The following is a 19,319-nucleotide window of genomic DNA, read 5'->3' as shown; positions in this document are numbered from 1 at the left end:
GTCTGCACCATTCTGTGCCTCCTAGCACCACTTTAATAATGCACCGACACCCCTTTTAACACTGCTCCCCCAAATTTGACTGCCTCTTCTCCCCAAGAGAGGGGGCAGGGGGACTAACCTTTAGGGGTACCACTGCCCCCCAAGGAAAGGCACAATAAACAAGAGTGTGGGAGGGAACCCCACCCCCCCAAAAAAACGAAGTCTGCACCATTCGGTGCCTCCTAGCACCCCTTTAATAATGCACCGACACCTCTTTTAACACTGCTCCCCCACATTTGTCTGCCCCTTCACCCCAAGAGAGGGGGCAGGGGGACATAAAAATGATGGGGATTGCCACCAAAACCCCCCTCCTTTGTAATTCCCCCATTTGTGTCCAAGGGGTTGGGCTCTGCTTGCCACCTATTGGCTCTGCTCCACTCTCTCTTACTCACACTCCGGCCCTGTGGCCTAGACTCTTCCACCACCTTCTCCTGAATCCCTGGCCCTGTCTTTCCTCTGTGACCACCACCCACTCTTGCTCTCTGCCCTTTCTCCATCTATGTCCCCCTTTCTTCTCTAAGTCCAACCAACCACCCCTGCTAGCCTCCGCCATCTGCACCTCTCTCAGCCTGCCCCCTATCTCTCCTCACTCACCACCTGTGCTCCTTCTATTCCTGCCCTCTGACTCAGCCTGGACCTATCCTTGCTCTCTCTGCGCCTGCGCGCACACACACACACACACACACACCAACTGCTCTGCAATCCACCATTCACATGTCGACTCATGCTCTATCCACGCACACACAGCCATTGTACTTACCAATTTAGCAGCCATCTCTGACTTACCTCTGCTTTGCCGCCATCAGTCACCTGGTGCCGAGCCCGGGATTCGAACCCTGGTTGTCTGGTTGGAAGGCGGGAACTTACCCACTGGACCACAGTGGATTCCATATCTCTAGCTTGTCAAATCGTCCCTATATCATGGCTGTGAAGTGCCCTGTGTAGTAGAAGCCAGGAGCAGTGACATCAGGACCTTGATGTTGCTAATAGTGTCTCTTGCACAGTAAAAAGCCATGAAGGAGCTGTAGCTCAGTTGGTTGGGTGACTGCCTTTGGTGGAGCAAGCTACCCTTGGACAGGGGTTCGAATCCAGCCAGTGCCCAGAAACTACATTTAGCTAGAAAATACCAAGATATTTTTGTTTATTTAGAAATATTTTTTATACTTCAAAAAATGCAGCAACAATTGGAGTAACTATGTTTTTTTGTATTAGAGCCCCAAATTTACAAATTTTGTCCCTCCTGACCCACCCCCTCCCTCCTTTTGCTCAAGTAGGTAAAATAGGAGCAGCGCCTTATTTTCAATGATCAATGTGTTGATGTTTTCTTCAATTTGGTGTTTTGGAGAAGAGTAATATGGGCGATGGGGGAGCATAACTAAGATCTATTATCTGAGGGGGATGCCATCCAGGTAATAAAATAGGTTGAATGGTGTTGATTTTTCATTTTGGTGTGAGCCAAGCTCTGCCATTGGGTGGATGATGCTTGCCAAGTTGCCTAGGCATAAAGGCAGAGTATGAGAGCTTGCTACTGAAATGCTGGGTAAAGCTGTGTGCAGGTGAAAGAGCCTTTATTAGCTGCATTGAGAAGGTAGCATGTTGTATTTTTGAAGTGCTAAAAAAGGATAAAGTCAGGCCTTTGGCTGACTATTTCTTGAAGATGCATGATGCAAGAAGTGTGAGTATGGAGCAGCTGGCCTGTCGTGACCTAGCCCACTCTGGCATGCTGTACTAGGCCATGCCGTAGGACTGGGACCACCGGGATTGGGATTTTAAACACCCCAGTCTGGGACTGGGACTGGGACTGGGACTGCGACTGCGACTGGGATTTTAAACAACCCAGTCTTAGTCTGCAGCCTTTACAGTCAGCCCACGAACGCCCACGAACGCCCTTGTTCTGTATAGTGGATTACTGCAGGTAATTCGGGACCCTGCTAAATGAGGGTGGGGCACTTATCTGAAGGCTATTCGAGCGGAAGAATCCTTAGCCTAGGACAGTTTGGCAATTTAAGAAGTCTGCTGAATACCATATGTTGAAGGACGTATCACGCGGAAGCCAGCTAATGGCTCAGACCGAAGTAAGCATGGGAGGACTTTATTTGCATAGGACAGCCCCTTTCTCATTCCTAATATTATGCTGCAGTTGCTATGTAGCAGTACTAGGGGGCAGCTGTATGAACATAAAGCCACAGCGAGGCTTTAAAACTGTTTTTGTGGTGGGGGGTGGATTTGGAAGGAAAACAGCAAGATAAAAGTGTGAAAACATAGAGCAAGTGAGTGTGTCATCTGTCTCTTTGAAGAGACATGTGAAAGAAGAACAGCAGATCCACAGACCTCAGGTGGGAGAAGCATGGAAGAATATTCACCCCAAAATGAATACACTTACGCCTTCTCAAAGCTTCCATGTGTGATCTGATGCTTTGCAGGTTGAAGGATTTGCCATTTCTGGTTTATAAATGTGCACAGTTGGAAAGAGCCTATTCCTAGAATGTTAGAAGCACACTCTTTAGAAGTGTCCTTACAGCCAAAATGTCAGGTACTCCTTTGGGGTTATGAGGCCTAGAAAAACATCCCAGGGGATCTTATAACATGTCCAGCAACAGGGCAACGAAATCATGGGGAGACCATCCCCCCAAGAATACTACTGCATGTTCTTTGTTTCCCCTCTCTATACCATAGCCACAGTAGGCCTCTTTCAAGCACCCTATTGCTTTGGTAATAGAAAGTGCCACAAAACTGATCCCCAGCCCTTGTCTCACCCATTGCCCCTAACCTTTAGGGGTACCCCTGCCCCCCAAGGAAAGGAGCAATAAACAGGACACCCCCCCCCAAAAAAAAAAAACGCAGTCTGCACCATTCTGTGCCTCCTAGCACCACTTTAATAATGCACCGACACCCCTTTTAACACTGCTCCCCCAAATTTGACTGCCTCTTCTCCCCAAGAGAGGGGGCAGGGGGACTAACCTTTAGGGGTACCACTGCCCCCCAAGGAAAGGCACAATAAACAAGAGTGTGGGAGGGAACCCCACCCCCCCAAAAAAACGAAGTCTGCACCATTCGGTGCCTCCTAGCACCCCTTTAATAATGCACCGACACCTCTTTTAACACTGCTCCCCCACATTTGTCTGCCCCTTCACCCCAAGAGAGGGGGCAGGGGGACATAAAAATGATGGGGATTGCCACCAAAACCCCCCTCCTTTGTAATTCCCCCATTTGTGTCCAAGGGGTTGGGCTCTGCTTGCCACCTATTGGCTCTGCTCCACTCTCTCTTACTCACACTCCGGCCCTGTGGCCTAGACTCTTCCACCACCTTCTCCTGAATCCCTGGCCCTGTCTTTCCTCTGTGACCACCACCCACTCTTGCTCTCTGCCCTTTCTCCATCTATGTCCCCCTTTCTTCTCTAAGTCCAACCAACCACCCCTGCTAGCCTCCGCCATCTGCACCTCTCTCAGCCTGCCCCCTATCTCTCCTCACTCACCACCTGTGCTCCTTCTATTCCTGCCCTCTGACTCAGCCTGGACCTATCCTTGCTCTCTCTGCGCCTGCGCACACACACACACACACACACACACACACACACCAACTGCTCTGCAATCCACCATTCACATGTCGACTCATGCTCTATCCACGCACACACAGCCATTGTACTTACCAATTTAGCAGCCATCTCTGACTTACCTCTGCTTTGCCGCCATCAGTCACCTGGTGCCGAGCCCGGGATTCGAACCCTGGTTGTCTGGTTGGAAGGCGGGAACTTACCCACTGGACCACAGTGGATTCCATATCTCTAGCTTGTCAAATCGTCCCTATATCATGGCTGTGAAGTGCCCTGTGTAGTAGAAGCCAGGAGCAGTGACATCAGGACCTTGATGTTGCTAATAGTGTCTCTTGCACAGTAAAAAGCCATGAAGGAGCTGTAGCTCAGTTGGTTGGGTGACTGCCTTTGGTGGAGCAAGCTACCCTTGGACAGGGGTTCGAATCCAGCCAGTGCCCAGAAACCACATTTAGCTAGAAAATACCAAGATATTTTTGTTTATTTAGAAATATTTTTTTTACTTCAAAAAATGCAGCAACAATTGGAGTAACTATGTTTTTTTGTATTAGAGCCCCAAATTTACAAATTTTGTCCCTCCTGACCCACCCCCTCCCTCCTTTTGCTCAAGTAGGTAAAATAGGAGCAGCGCCTTATTTTCAATGATCAATGTGTTGATGTTTTCTTCAATTTGGTGTTTTGGAGAAGAGTAATATGGGCGATGGGGGAGCATAACTAAGATCTATTATCTGAGGGGGATGCCATCCAGGTAATAAAATAGGTTGAATGGTGTTGATTTTTCATTTTGGTGTGAGCCAAGCTCTGCCATTGGGTGGATGATGCTTGCCAAGTTGCCTAGGCATAAAGGCAGAGTATGAGAGCTTGCTACTGAAATGCTGGGTAAAGCTGTGTGCAGGTGAAAGAGCCTTTATTAGCTGCATTGAGAAGGTAGCATGTTGTATTTTTGAAGTGCTAAAAAAGGATAAAGTCAGGCCTTTGTCTGACTATTTCTTGAAGATGCATGATGCAAGAAGTGTGAGTATGGAGCAGCTGGCCTGTCGTGACCTAGCCCACTCTGGCATGCTGTACTAGGCCATGCCGTAGGACTGGGACCACCGGGATTGGGATTTTAAACACCCCAGTCTGGGACTGGGACTGGGACTGGGACTGCGACTGGGACTGGGATTTTAAACAACCCAGTCTTAGTCTGCAGCCTTTACAGTCAGCCCACGAACGCCCATGTTCTGTATAGTGGATTACTACAGGTAATTCGGGACCCTGCTAAATGAGGGTGGGGCACTTATCTGAAGGCTATTCGAGCGGAAGAATCCTTAGCCTAGGACAGTTTGGCAATTTAAGAAGTCTGCTGAATACCATATGTTGAAGGACGTATCACGCGGAAGCCAGCTAATGGCTCAGACCGAAGTAAGCATGGGAGGACTTTATTTGCATAGGACAGCCCCTTTCTCATTCCTAATATTATGCTGCAGTTGCTATGTAGCAGTACTAGGGGGCAGCTGTATGAACATAAAGCCACAGCGAGGCTTTAAAACTGTTTTTGTGGTGGGGGGTGGATTTGGAAGGAAAACAGCAAGATAAAAGTGTGAAAACATAGAGCAAGTGAGTGTGTCATCTGTCTCTTTGAAGAGACATGTGAAAGAAGAACAGCAGATCCACAGACCTCAGGTGGGAGAAGCATGGAAGAATATTCACCCCAAAATGAATACACTTACGCCATCTCAAAGCTTCCATGTGTGATCTGATGCTTTGCAGGTTGAAGGATTTGCCATTTCTGGTTTATAAATGTGCACAGTTGGAAAGAGCCTATTCCTAGAATGTTAGTAGCACACTCTTTAGAAGTGTCCTTACAGCCAAAATGTCAGGTACTCCTTTGGGGTTATGAGGCCTAGAAAAACATCCCAGGGGATCTTATAACATGTCCAGCAACAGGGCAACGAAATCATGGGGAGACCATCCCCCCAAGAATACTACTGCATGTTCTTTGTTTCCCCTCTCATAGCCACAGTAGGCCTCTTTCAAGCACCCTATTGCTTTGGTAATAGAAAGTGCCACAAAACTGATCCCCAGCCCTTGTCTCACCCATTGCCCCTAACCTTTAGGGGTACCCCTGCCCCCCAAGGAAAGGAGCAATAAACAGGACACCCCCCCCAAAAAAAAAAAAACGCAGTCTGCACCATTCTGTGCCTCCTAGCACCACTTTAATAATGCACCGACACCCCTTTTAACACTGCTCCCCCAAATTTGACTGCCTCTTCTCCCCAAGAGAGGGGGCAGGGGGACTAACCTTTAGGGGTACCACTGCCCCCCAAGGAAAGGCACAATAAACAAGAGTGTGGGAGGGAACCCCACCCCCCCAAAAAAACGAAGTCTGCACCATTCGGTGCCTCCTAGCACCCCTTTAATAATGCACCGACACCTCTTTTAACACTGCTCCCCCACATTTGTCTGCCCCTTCACCCCAAGAGAGGGGGCAGGGGGACATAAAAATGATGGGGATTGCCACCAAAACCCCCCTCCTTTGTAATTCCCCCATTTGTGTCCAAGGGGTTGGGCTCTGCTTGCCACCTATTGGCTCTGCTCCACTCTCTCTTACTCACACTCCGGCCTAGACTCTTCCACCACCTTCTCCTGAATCCCTGGCCCTGTCTTTCCTCTGTGACCACCACCCACTCTTGCTCTCTGCCCTTTCTCCATCTATGTCCCCCTTTCTTCTCTAAGTCCAACCAACCACCCCTGCTAGCCTCCGCCATCTGCACCTCTCTCAGCCTGCCCCCTATCTCTCCTCACTCACCACCTGTGCTCCTTCTATTCCTGCCCTCTGACTCAGCCTGGACCTATCCTTGCTCTCTCTGCGCCTGCGCGCACACACACACACACACACCAACTGCTCTGCAATCCACCATTCACATGTCGACTCATGCTCTATCCACGCACACACAGCCATTGTACTTACCAATTTAGCAGCCATCTCTGACTTACCTCTGCTTTGCCGCCATCAGTCACCTGGTGCCGAGCCCGGGATTCGAACCCTGGTTGTCTGGTTGGAAGGCGGGAACTTACCCACTGGACCACAGTGGATTCCATATCTCTAGCTTGTCAAATCGTCCCTATATCATGGCTGTGAAGTGCCCTGTGTAGTAGAAGCCAGGAGCAGTGACATCAGGACCTTGATGTTGCTAATAGTGTCTCTTGCACAGTAAACAGCCATGAAGGAGCTGTAGCTCAGTTGGTTGGGTGACTGCCTTTGGTGGAGCAAGCTACCCTTGGTCAGGGGTTCGAATCCAGCCAGTGCCCAGAAACTACATTTAGCTAGAAAATACCAAGATATTTTTGTTTATTTAGAAATATTTTTTTTACTTCAAAAAATGCAGCAACAATTGGAGTAACTATGTTTTTTTGTATTAGAGCCCCAAATTTACAAATTTTGTCCCTCCTGACCCACCCCCTCCCTCCTTTTGCTCAAGTAGGTAAAATAGGAGCAGCGCCTTATTTTCAATGATCAATGTGTTGATGTTTTCTTCAATTTGGTGTTTTGGAGAAGAGTAATATGGGCGATGGGGGAGCATAACTAAGATCTATTATCTGAGGGGGATGCCATCCAGGTAATAAAATAGGTTGAATGGTGTTGATTTTTCATTTTGGTGTGAGCCAAGCTCTGCCATTGGGTGGATGATGCTTGCCAAGTTGCCTAGGCATAAAGGCAGAGTATGAGAGCTTGCTACTGAAATGCTGGGTAAAGCTGTGTGCAGGTGAAAGAGCCTTTATTAGCTGCATTGAGAAGGTAGCATGTTGTATTTTTGAAGTGCTAAAAAAGGATAAAGTCAGGCCTTTGTCTGACTATTTCTTGAAGATGCATGATGCAAGAAGTGTGAGTATGGAGCAGCTGGCCTGTCGTGACCTAGCCCACTCTGGCATGCTGTACTAGGCCATGCCGTAGGACTGGGACCACCGGGATTGGGATTTTAAACACCCCAGTCTGGGACTGGGACTGGGACTGGGACTGCGACTGGGATTTTAAACAACCCAGTCTTAGTCTGCAGCCTTTACAGTCAGCCCACGAACGCCCATGTTCTGTATAGTGGATTACTGCAGGTAATTCGGGACCCTGCTAAATGAGGGTGGGGCACTTATCTGAAGGCTATTCGAGCGGAAGAATCCTTAGCCTAGGACAGTTTGGCAATTTAAGAAGTCTGCTGAATACCATATGTTGAAGGACGTATCACGCGGAAGCCAGCTAATGGCTCAGACCGAAGTAAGCATGGGAGGACTTTATTTGCATAGGACAGCCCCTTTCTCATTCCTAATATTATGCTGCAGTTGCTATGTAGCAGTACTAGGGGGCAGCTGTATGAACATAAAGCCACAGCGAGGCTTTAAAACTGTTTTTGTGGTGGGGGGTGGATTTGGAAGGAAAACAGCAAGATAAAAGTGTGAAAACATAGAGCAAGTGAGTGTGTCATCTGTCTCTTTGAAGAGACATGTGAAAGAAGAACAGCAGATCCACAGACCTCAGGTGGGAGAAGCATGGAAGAATATTCACCCCAAAATGAATACACTTACGCCATCTCAAAGCTTCCATGTGTGATCTGATGCTTTGCAGGTTGAAGGATTTGCCATTTCTGGTTTATAAATGTGCACAGTTGGAAAGAGCCTATTCCTAGAATGTTAGTAGCACACTCTTTAGAAGTGTCCTTACAGCCAAAATGTCAGGTACTCCTTTGGGGTTATGAGGCCTAGAAAAACATCCCAGGGGATCTTATAACATGTCCAGCAACAGGGCAACGAAATCATGGGGAGACCATCCCCCCAAGAATACTACTGCATGTTCTTTGTTTCCCCTCTCATAGCCACAGTAGGCCTCTTTCAAGCACCCTATTGCTTTGGTAATAGAAAGTGCCACAAAACTGATCCCCAGCCCTTGTCTCACCCATTGCCCCTAACCTTTAGGGGTACCCCTGCCCCCCAAGGAAAGGAGCAATAAACAGGACACCCCCCCCAAAAAAAAAAAAACGCAGTCTGCACCATTCTGTGCCTCCTAGCACCACTTTAATAATGCACCGACACCCCTTTTAACACTGCTCCCCCAAATTTGACTGCCTCTTCTCCCCAAGAGAGGGGGCAGGGGGACTAACCTTTAGGGGTACCACTGCCCCCCAAGGAAAGGCACAATAAACAAGAGTGTGGGAGGGAACCCCACCCCCCCAAAAAAACGAAGTCTGCACCATTCGGTGCCTCCTAGCACCCCTTTAATAATGCACCGACACCTCTTTTAACACTGCTCCCCCACATTTGTCTGCCCCTTCACCCCAAGAGAGGGGGCAGGGGGACATAAAAATGATGGGGATTGCCACCAAAACCCCCCTCCTTTGTAATTCCCCCATTTGTGTCCAAGGGGTTGGGCTCTGCTTGCCACCTATTGGCTCTGCTCCACTCTCTCTTACTCACACTCCGGCCCTGTGGCCTAGACTCTTCCACCACCTTCTCCTGAATCCCTGGCCCTGTCTTTCCTCTGTGACCACCACCCACTCTTGCTCTCTGCCCTTTCTCCATCTATGTCCCCCTTTCTTCTCTAAGTCCAACCAACCACCCTTGCTAGCCTCCGCCATCTGCACCTCTCTCAGCCTGCCCCCTATCTCTCCTCACTCACCACCTGTGCTCCTTCTATTCCTGCCCTCTGACTCAGCCTGGACCTATCCTTGCTCTCTCTGCGCCTGCGCGCACACACACACACACACACACCAACTGCTCTGCAATCCACCATTCACATGTCGACTCATGCTCTATCCACGCACACACAGCCATTGTACTTACCAATTTAGCAGCCATCTCTGACTTACCTCTGCTTTGCCGCCATCAGTCACCTGGTGCCGAGCCCGGGATTGGAACCCTGGTTGTCTGGTTGGAAGGCGGGAACTTACCCACTGGACCACAGTGGATTCCATATCTCTAGCTTGTCAAATCGTCCCTATATCATGGCTGTGAAGTGCCCTGTGTAGTAGAAGCCAGGAGCAGTGACATCAGGACCTTGATGTTGCCAATAGTGTCTCTTGCACAGTAAAAAGCCATGAAGGAGCTGTAGCTCAGTTGGTTGGGTGACTGCCTTTGGTGGAGCAAGCTACCCTTGGACAGGGGTTCGAATCCAGCCAGTGCCCAGAAACTACATTTAGCTAGAAAATACCAAGATATTTTTGTTTATTTAGAAATATTTTTTTTACTTCAAAAAATGCAGCAACAATTGGAGTAACTATGTTTTTTTGTATTAGAGCCCCAAATTTACAAATTTTGTCCCTCCTGACCCACCCCCTCCCTCCTTTTGCTCAAGTAGGTAAAATAGGAGCAGCGCCTTATTTTCAATGATCAATGTGTTGATGTTTTCTTCAATTTGGTGTTTTGGAGAAGAGTAATATGGGCGATGGGGGAGCATAACTAAGATCTATTATCTGAGGGGGATGCCATCCAGGTAATAAAATAGGTTGAATGGTGTTGATTTTTCATTTTGGTGTGAGCCAAGCTCTGCCATTGGGTGGATGATGCTTGCCAAGTTGCCTAGGCATAAAGGCAGAGTATGAGAGCTTGCTACTGAAATGCTGGGTAAAGCTGTGTGCAGGTGAAAGAGCCTTTATTAGCTGCATTGAGAAGGTAGCATGTTGTATTTTTGAAGTGCTAAAAAAGGATAAAGTCAGGCCTTTGTCTGACTATTTCTTGAAGATGCATGATGCAAGAAGTGTGAGTATGGAGCAGCTGGCCTGTCGTGACCTAGCCCACTCTGGCATGCTGTACTAGGCCATGCCGTAGGACTGGGACCACCGGGATTGGGATTTTAAACACCCCAGTCTGGGACTGGGACTGGGACTGGGACTGCGACTGCGACTGGGATTTTAAACAACCCAGTCTTAGTCTGCAGCCTTTACAGTCAGCCCACGAACGCCCACGAACGCCCTTGTTCTGTATAGTGGATTACTGCAGGTAATTCGGGACCCTGCTAAATGAGGGTGGGGCACTTATCTGAAGGCTATTCGAGCGGAAGAATCCTTAGCCTAGGACAGTTTGGCAATTTAAGAAGTCTGCTGAATACCATATGTTGAAGGACGTATCACGCGGAAGCCAGCTAATGGCTCAGACCGAAGTAAGCATGGGAGGACTTTATTTGCATAGGACAGCCCCTTTCTCATTCCTAATATTATGCTGCAGTTGCTATGTAGCAGTACTAGGGGGCAGCTGTATGAACATAAAGCCACAGCGAGGCTTTAAAACTGTTTTTGTGGTGGGGGGTGGATTTGGAAGGAAAACAGCAAGATAAAAGTGTGAAAACATAGAGCAAGTGAGTGTGTCATCTGTCTCTTTGAAGAGACATGTGAAAGAAGAACAGCAGATCCACAGACCTCAGGTGGGAGAAGCATGGAAGAATATTCACCCCAAAATGAATACACTTACGCCTTCTCAAAGCTTCCATGTGTGATCTGATGCTTTGCAGGTTGAAGGATTTGCCATTTCTGGTTTATAAATGTGCACAGTTGGAAAGAGCCTATTCCTAGAATGTTAGAAGCACACTCTTTAGAAGTGTCCTTACAGCCAAAATGTCAGGTACTCCTTTGGGGTTATGAGGCCTAGAAAAACATCCCAGGGGATCTTATAACATGTCCAGCAACAGGGCAACGAAATCATGGGGAGACCATCCCCCCAAGAATACTACTGCATGTTCTTTGTTTCCCCTCTCTATACCATAGCCACAGTAGGCCTCTTTCAAGCACCCTATTGCTTTGGTAATAGAAAGTGCCACAAAACTGATCCCCAGCCCTTGTCTCACCCATTGCCCCTAACCTTTAGGGGTACCCCTGCCCCCCAAGGAAAGGAGCAATAAACAGGACACCCCCCCCCAAAAAAAAAAAACGCAGTCTGCACCATTCTGTGCCTCCTAGCACCACTTTAATAATGCACCGACACCCCTTTTAACACTGCTCCCCCAAATTTGACTGCCTCTTCTCCCCAAGAGAGGGGGCAGGGGGACTAACCTTTAGGGGTACCACTGCCCCCCAAGGAAAGGCACAATAAACAAGAGTGTGGGAGGGAACCCCACCCCCCCAAAAAAACGAAGTCTGCACCATTCGGTGCCTCCTAGCACCCCTTTAATAATGCACCGACACCTCTTTTAACACTGCTCCCCCACATTTGTCTGCCCCTTCACCCCAAGAGAGGGGGCAGGGGGACATAAAAATGATGGGGATTGCCACCAAAACCCCCCTCCTTTGTAATTGCCCCATTTGTGTCCAAGGGGTTGGGCTCTGCTTGCCACCTATTGGCTCTGCTCCACTCTCTCTTACTCACACTCCGGCCCTGTGGCCTAGACTCTTCCACCACCTTCTCCTGAATCCCTGGCCCTGTCTTTCCTCTGTGACCACCACCCACTCTTGCTCTCTGCCCTTTCTCCATCTATGTCCCCCTTTCTTCTCTAAGTCCAACCAACCACCCCTGCTAGCCTCCGCCATCTGCACCTCTCTCAGCCTGCCCCCTATCTCTCCTCACTCACCACCTGTGCTCCTTCTATTCCTGCCCTCTGACTCAGCCTGGACCTATCCTTGCTCTCTCTGCGCCTGCGCACACACACACACACACACACACACACACACACCAACTGCTCTGCAATCCACCATTCACATGTCGACTCATGCTCTATCCACGCACACACAGCCATTGTACTTACCAATTTAGCAGCCATCTCTGACTTACCTCTGCTTTGCCGCCATCAGTCACCTGGTGCCGAGCCCGGGATTCGAACCCTGGTTGTCTGGTTGGAAGGCGGGAACTTACCCACTGGACCACAGTGGATTCCATATCTCTAGCTTGTCAAATCGTCCCTATATCATGGCTGTGAAGTGCCCTGTGTAGTAGAAGCCAGGAGCAGTGACATCAGGACCTTGATGTTGCTAATAGTGTCTCTTGCACAGTAAAAAGCCATGAAGGAGCTGTAGCTCAGTTGGTTGGGTGACTGCCTTTGGTGGAGCAAGCTACCCTTGGACAGGGGTTCGAATCCAGCCAGTGCCCAGAAACCACATTTAGCTAGAAAATACCAAGATATTTTTGTTTATTTAGAAATATTTTTTTTACTTCAAAAAATGCAGCAACAATTGGAGTAACTATGTTTTTTTGTATTAGAGCCCCAAATTTACAAATTTTGTCCCTCCTGACCCACCCCCTCCCTCCTTTTGCTCAAGTAGGTAAAATAGGAGCAGCGCCTTATTTTCAATGATCAATGTGTTGATGTTTTCTTCAATTTGGTGTTTTGGAGAAGAGTAATATGGGCGATGGGGGAGCATAACTAAGATCTATTATCTGAGGGGGATGCCATCCAGGTAATAAAATAGGTTGAATGGTGTTGATTTTTCATTTTGGTGTGAGCCAAGCTCTGCCATTGGGTGGATGATGCTTGCCAAGTTGCCTAGGCATAAAGGCAGAGTATGAGAGCTTGCTACTGAAATGCTGGGTAAAGCTGTGTGCAGGTGAAAGAGCCTTTATTAGCTGCATTGAGAAGGTAGCATGTTGTATTTTTGAAGTGCTAAAAAAGGATAAAGTCAGGCCTTTGTCTGACTATTTCTTGAAGATGCATGATGCAAGAAGTGTGAGTATGGAGCAGCTGGCCTGTCGTGACCTAGCCCACTCTGGCATGCTGTACTAGGCCATGCCGTAGGACTGGGACCACCGGGATTGGGATTTTAAACACCCCAGTCTGGGACTGGGACTGGGACTGGGACTGCGACTGGGACTGGGATTTTAAACAACCCAGTCTTAGTCTGCAGCCTTTACAGTCAGCCCACGAACGCCCATGTTCTGTATAGTGGATTACTACAGGTAATTCGGGACCCTGCTAAATGAGGGTGGGGCACTTATCTGAAGGCTATTCGAGCGGAAGAATCCTTAGCCTAGGACAGTTTGGCAATTTAAGAAGTCTGCTGAATACCATATGTTGAAGGACGTATCACGCGGAAGCCAGCTAATGGCTCAGACCGAAGTAAGCATGGGAGGACTTTATTTGCATAGGACAGCCCCTTTCTCATTCCTAATATTATGCTGCAGTTGCTATGTAGCAGTACTAGGGGGCAGCTGTATGAACATAAAGCCACAGCGAGGCTTTAAAACTGTTTTTGTGGTGGGGGGTGGATTTGGAAGGAAAACAGCAAGATAAAAGTGTGAAAACATAGAGCAAGTGAGTGTGTCATCTGTCTCTTTGAAGAGACATGTGAAAGAAGAACAGCAGATCCACAGACCTCAGGTGGGAGAAGCATGGAAGAATATTCACCCCAAAATGAATACACTTACGCCATCTCAAAGCTTCCATGTGTGATCTGATGCTTTGCAGGTTGAAGGATTTGCCATTTCTGGTTTATAAATGTGCACAGTTGGAAAGAGCCTATTCCTAGAATGTTAGTAGCACACTCTTTAGAAGTGTCCTTACAGCCAAAATGTCAGGTACTCCTTTGGGGTTATGAGGCCTAGAAAAACATCCCAGGGGATCTTATAACATGTCCAGCAACAGGGCAACGAAATCATGGGGAGACCATCCCCCCAAGAATACTACTGCATGTTCTTTGTTTCCCCTCTCATAGCCACAGTAGGCCTCTTTCAAGCACCCTATTGCTTTGGTAATAGAAAGTGCCACAAAACTGATCCCCAGCCCTTGTCTCACCCATTGCCCCTAACCTTTAGGGGTACCCCTGCCCCCCAAGGAAAGGAGCAATAAACAGGACACCCCCCCCAAAAAAAAAAAACGCAGTCTGCACCATTCTGTGCCTCCTAGCACCACTTTAATAATGCACCGACACCCCTTTTAACACTGCTCCCCCAAATTTGACTGCCTCTTCTCTCCAAGAGAGGGGGCAGGGGGACTAACCTTTAGGGGTACCACTGCCCCCCAAGGAAAGGCACAATAAACAAGAGTGTGGGAGGGAACCCCACCCCCCCAAAAAAACGAAGTCTGCACCATTCGGTGCCTCCTAGCACCCCTTTAATAATGCACCGACACCTCTTTTAACACTGCTCCCCCACATTTGTCTGCCCCTTCACCCCAAGAGAGGGGGCAGGGGGACATAAAAATGATGGGGATTGCCACCAAAACCCCCCTCCTTTGTAATTCCCCCATTTGTGTCCAAGGGGTTGGGCTCTGCTTGCCACCTATTGGCTCTGCTCCACTCTCTCTTACTCACACTCCGGCCTAGACTCTTCCACCACCTTCTCCTGAATCCCTGGCCCTGTCTTTCCTCTGTGACCACCACCCACTCTTGCTCTCTGCCCTTTCTCCATCTATGTCCCCCTTTCTTCTCTAAGTCCAACCAACCACCCCTGCTAGCCTCCGCCATCTGCACCTCTCTCAGCCTGCCCCCTATCTCTCCTCACTCACCACCTGTGCTCCTTCTATTCCTGCCCTCTGACTCAGCCTGGACCTATCCTTGCTCTCTCTGCGCCTGCGCGCACACACACACACACACACCAACTGCTCTGCAATCCACCATTCACATGTCGACTCATGCTCTATCCACGCACACACAGCCATTGTACTTACCAATTTAGCAGCCATCTCTGACTTACCTCTGCTTTGCCGCCATCAGTCACCTGGTGCCGAGCCCGGGATTCGAACCCTGGTTGTCTGGTTGGAAGGCGGGAACTTACCCACTGGACCACAGTGGATTCCATATCTCTAGCTTGTCAAATCGTCCCTATATCATGGCTGTGAAGTGCCCTGTGTAGTAGAAGCCAGGAGCAGTGACATCAGGACCTTGATGTTGCTAATAGTGTCTCTTGCACAGTAAACAGCCATGAAGGAGCTGTAGCTCAGTTGGTTGGGTGACTGCCTTTGGTGGAGCAAGCTACCCTTGGTCAGGGGTTCGAATCCAGCCAGTGCCCAGAAACTACATTTAGCTAGAAAATACCAAGATATTTTTGTTTATTTAGAAATATTTTTTTTACTTCAAAAAATGCAGCAACAATTGGAGTAACTATGTTTTTTTGTATTAGAGCCCCAAATTTACAAATTTTGTCCCTCCTGACCCACCCCCTCCCTCCTTTTGCTCAAGTAGGTAAAATAGGAGCAGCGCCTTATTTTCAATGATCAATGTGTTGATGTTTTCTTCAATTTGGTGTTTTGGAGAAGAGTAATATGGGCGATGGGGGAGCATAACTAAGATCTATTATCTGAGGGGGATGCCATCCAGGTAATAAAATAGGTTGAATGGTGTTGATTTTTCATTTTGGTGTGAGCCAAGCTCTGCCATTGGGTGGATGATGCTTGCCAAGTTGCCTAGGCATAAAGGCAGAGTATGAGAGCTTGCTACTGAAATGCTGGGTAAAGCTGTGTGCAGGTGAAAGAGCCTTTATTAGCTGCATTGAGAAGGTAGCATGTTGTATTTTTGAAGTGCTAAAAAAGGATAAAGTCAGGCCTTTGTCTGACTATTTCTTGAAGATGCATGATGCAAGAAGTGTGAGTATGGAGCAGCTGGCCTGTCGTGACCTAGCCCACTCTGGCATGCTGTACTAGGCCATGCCGTAGGACTGGGACCACCGGGATTGGGATTTTAAACACCCCAGTCTGGGACTGGGACTGGGACTGGGACTGCGACTGGGATTTTAAACAACCCAGTCTTAGTCTGCAGCCTTTACAGTCAGCCCACGAACGCCCATGTTCTGTATAGTGGATTACTGCAGGTAATTCGGGACCCTGCTAAATGAGGGTGGGGCACTTATCTGAAGGCTATTCGAGCGGAAGAATCCTTAGCCTAGGACAGTTTGGCAATTTAAGAAGTCTGCTGAATACCATATGTTGAAGGACGTATCACGCGGAAGCCAGCTAATGGCTCAGACCGAAGTAAGCATGGGAGGACTTTATTTGCATAGGACAGCCCCTTTCTCATTCCTAATATTATGCTGCAGTTGCTATGTAGCAGTACTAGGGGGCAGCTGTATGAACATAAAGCCACAGCGAGGCTTTAAAACTGTTTTTGTGGTGGGGGGTGGATTTGGAAGGAAAACAGCAAGATAAAAGTGTGAAAACATAGAGCAAGTGAGTGTGTCATCTGTCTCTTTGAAGAGACATGTGAAAGAAGAACAGCAGATCCACAGACCTCAGGTGGGAGAAGCATGGAAGAATATTCACCCCAAAATGAATACACTTACGCCATCTCAAAGCTTCCATGTGTGATCTGATGCTTTGCAGGTTGAAGGATTTGCCATTTCTGGTTTATAAATGTGCACAGTTGGAAAGAGCCTATTCCTAGAATGTTAGTAGCACACTCTTTAGAAGTGTCCTTACAGCCAAAATGTCAGGTACTCCTTTGGGGTTATGAGGCCTAGAAAAACATCCCAGGGGATCTTATAACATGTCCAGCAACAGGGCAACGAAATCATGGGGAGACCATCCCCCCAAGAATACTACTGCATGTTCTTTGTTTCCCCTCTCATAGCCACAGTAGGCCTCTTTCAAGCACCCTATTGCTTTGGTAATAGAAAGTGCCACAAAACTGATCCCCAGCCCTTGTCTCACCCATTGCCCCTAACCTTTAGGGGTACCCCTGCCCCCCAAGGAAAGGAGCAATAAACAGGACACCCCCCCCAAAAAAAAAAAAACGCAGTCTGCACCATTCTGTGCCTCCTAGCACCACTTTAATAATGCACCGACACCCCTTTTAACACTGCTCCCCCAAATTTGACTGCCTCTTCTCCCCAAGAGAGGGGGCAGGGGGACTAACCTTTAGGGGTACCACTGCCCCCCAAGGAAAGGCACAATAAACAAGAGTGTGGGAGGGAACCCCACCCCCCCAAAAAAACGAAGTCTGCACCATTCGGTGCCTCCTAGCACCCCTTTAATAATGCACCGACACCTCTTTTAACACTGCTCCCCCACATTTGTCTGCCCCTTCACCCCAAGAGAGGGGGCAGGGGGACATAAAAATGATGGGGATTGCCACCAAAACCCCCCTCCTTTGTAATTCCCCCATTTGTGTCCAAGGGGTTGGGCTCTGCTTGCCACCTATTGGCTCTGCTCCACTCTCTCTTACTCACACTCCGGCCCTGTGGCCTAGACTCTTCCACCACCTTCTCCTGAATCCCTGGCCCTGTCTTTCCTCTGTGACCACCACCCACTCTTGCTCTCTGCCCTTTCTCCATCTATGTCCCCCTTTCTTCTCTAAGTCCAACCAACCACCCTTGCTAGCCTCCGCCATCTGCACCTCTCTCAGCCTGCCCCCTATCTCTCCTCACTCACCACCTGTGCTCCTTCTATTCCTGCCCTCTGACTCAGCCTGGACCTATCCTTGCTCTCTCTGCGCCTGCGCGCACACACACACACACACACACCAACTGCTCTGCAATCCACCATTCACATGTCGACTCATGCTCTATCCACGCACACACAGCCATTGTACTTACCAATTTAGCAGCCATCTCTGACTTACCTCTGCTTTGCCGCCATCAGTCACCTGGTGCCGAGCCCGGGATTGGAACCCTGGTTGTCTGGTTGGAAGGCGGGAACTTACCCACTGGACCACAGTGGATTCCATATCTCTAGCTTGTCAAATCGTCCCTATATCATGGCTGTGAAGTGCCCTGTGTAGTAGAAGCCAGGAGCAGTGACATCAGGACCTTGATGTTGCCAATAGTGTCTCTTGCACAGTAAAAAGCCATGAAGGAGCTGTAGCTCAGTTGGTTGGGTGACTGCCTTTGGTGGAGCAAGCTACCCTTGGACAGGGGTTCGAATCCAGCCAGTGCCCAGAAACTACATTTAGCTAGAAAATACCAAGATATTTTTGTTTATTTAGAAATATTTTTTTTACTTCAAAAAATGCAGCAACAATTGGAGTAACTATGTTTTTTTGTATTAGAGCCCCAAATTTACAAATTTTGTCCCTCCTGACCCACCCCCTCCCTCCTTTTGCTCAAGTAGGTAAAATAGGAGCAGCGCCTTATTTTCAATGATCAATGTGTTGATGTTTTCTTCAATTTGGTGTTTTGGAGAAGAGTAATATGGGCGATGGGGGAGCATAACTAAGATCTATTATCTGAGGGGGATGCCATCCAGGTAATAAAATAGGTTGAATGGTGTTGATTTTTCATTTTGGTGTGAGCCAAGCTCTGCCATTGGGTGGATGATGCTTGCCAAGTTGCCTAGGCATAAAGGCAGAGTATGAGAGCTTGCTACTGAAATGCTGGGTAAAGCTGTGTGCAGGTGAAAGAGCCTTTATTAGCTGCATTGAGAAGGTAGCATGTTGTATTTTTGAAGTGCTAAAAAAGGATAAAGTCAGGCCTTTGTCTGACTATTTCTTGAAGATGCATGATGCAAGAAGTGTGAGTATGGAGCAGCTGGCCTGTCGTGACCTAGCCCACTCTGGCATGCTGTACTAGGCCATGCCGTAGGACTGGGACCACCGGGATTGGGATTTTAAACACCCCAGTCTGGGACTGGGACTGGGACTGGGACTGGGACTGGGACTGCGACTGGGACTGGGATTTTAAACAACCCAGTCTTAGTCTGCAGCCTTTACAGTCAGCCCACGAACGCCCATGTTCTGTATAGTGGATTACTGCAGGTAATTCGGGACCCTGCTAAATGAGGGTGGGGCACTTATCTGAAGGCTATTCGAGCGGAAGAATCCTTAGCCTAGGACAGTTTGGCAATTTAAGAAGTCTGCTGAATACCATATGTTGAAGGACGTATCACGCGGAAGCCAGCTAATGGCTCAGACCGAA

Source organism: Pleurodeles waltl, chromosome 8 (genome assembly GCF_031143425.1).
Source record: "Pleurodeles waltl isolate 20211129_DDA chromosome 8, aPleWal1.hap1.20221129, whole genome shotgun sequence".
Lineage (NCBI taxonomy): Eukaryota > Metazoa > Chordata > Amphibia > Caudata > Salamandridae > Pleurodeles > Pleurodeles waltl.
Note: the sequence above shows the minus strand (reverse complement) of the source record.